The sequence below is a fragment of the Scylla paramamosain genome, chromosome 8, assembly GCF_035594125.1.
Source record: "Scylla paramamosain isolate STU-SP2022 chromosome 8, ASM3559412v1, whole genome shotgun sequence".
NCBI classification, from domain to species: Eukaryota; Metazoa; Arthropoda; class Malacostraca; order Decapoda; family Portunidae; genus Scylla; species Scylla paramamosain.
In genome coordinates, this window is record NC_087158.1 from 8,580,834 (window position 1) to 8,582,577 (window position 1,744).

Consider the following 1,744-nt stretch of genomic DNA (forward strand, 5'->3'; position numbering starts at 1 on the left):
GCGGAGACGTCTCAGAACACCTAACTTCATAGAAGCTGTTTCAGCTAGAGATGAGATGTGAAGTTTCCAGTTCAGATTATAAGTAAAGGACAGACCGAGGATGTTCAGTGTAGAAGAAGGGGACAGTTGAGTGTCATTGAAGAAGAGGGGATAGTTGTTTGGAAGGTTGTGTCGAGTTGATAGATGGAGGAATTGAGCTTTTGAGGCATTGAACAATACCAAGTTTGCTCTGCCCCAATCAGAAATTTTAGAAAGATCAGAAGTCAGGCGTTCTGTAGGCTTCCCTGCGTGATATGTTTACCTCCTGAAGGGTTGGACGTCTGCGAAAAGACGTGGAAAGTGCAGGGTGGTATTATCAGCGTAGGAGTGGATAGGACAAGAAGTTTGGTTTAGAAGATCATTAATGAATAATAAGAAGAGAGTGGGTGACAGGACAGAACCCTGAGGAACACCACTGTTAATAGATTTAGGAGAAGAACAGTGACCGTCTACCACAGCAGCAATAGAACGGTCAGAAAGGAAACTTGAGATGAAGTTACAGAGAGAAGGATAGAAACCGTAGGAGGGTAGTTTGGAAATCAAAGCTTTGTGCCAGACTCTATCAAAAAGCTTTTGATATGTCCAAGGCAACAGCAAAAGTTTCACCAAAATCTCTAAAAGAGGATAACCAAGACTCAGTAAGGAAAGGTGAAGATCACCAGTAGAGCGGCCTTGACGGAACCCATACTGGCGATCAGATAGAAGGTTGTGAAGAACTGTTTAAGAATCTTCCTGTTGAGGATAGATTAAAAAACTTTAGATAGGCAGGAAATTAAAGCAATAGGACGGTAGTTTGAGGGATTAGAACGGTCATCCTTTTTAGGAACAGGTTGAATGTAGGCAAACTTCCAGCAAGAAGGAAAGGTAGATGTTGACAGACAGAGCTGAAAGAGTTTGACTAGGCAAGGTGCAAGCACGGAGGCACAGTTTCGGAGAACAATAGGAGGGACCCCATCAGGTCCATAAGCCTTCCGAAGGTTTAGGCCAGCGAGGGCATGGAAAACATCATTACGAAGAATTTTAATAGGTGGCATGAAATAGTCAGAGGTTCGAGGAGAGGGAGGAACAAGCCCAGAATCGTCCAAGGTAGCGTTTTTAGCAAAGGTTTGAGCAAAGAGTTCAGCTTTAGAAATAGATGTGATAGCAGTGGTGCCATCTGGTTGAAATAGAGGAGGGAAAGAAGGAGAAGCAAAGTTATTGGAGATATTTTTTGGCTAGATGCCAGAAATCACGAGGGGAGTTAGATCTTGAAAGGTTTTGACATTTTCTGTTAATGAAGGAGTTTTTGGCTAGTTGGAGAACAGACTTGGCATGGTTCTTGGCAGAAATATAAAGTGCATGAGATTCTGGTGATGGAAGGCTTAAGTATCTTTTGTGGGCCACCTCTCTATCATGTATAGCATGAGAACAAGCTGTGTTAAACCAAGGTTTAGAAGGTTTAGGACGAGAAAAAGAGTGAGGAATGTATGCCTCCATGCCAGACACTATCACCTCTGTTATGCGCTCAGCACACAAAGACGGGTCTCTGACACGGAAGCAGTAGTCATTCCAAGGAAAATCAGCAAAATGCCTCCTCAGGTCCCCCCAATTAGCAGAGGCAAAACGCCAGAGGCACCTTCGCTTAGGGGGATCCTGAGGAGGGATTGGAGTGATAGGACAAGATAAAGATATGAGATTGTGATCGGAGGAGCCCAACGGAGAAGAA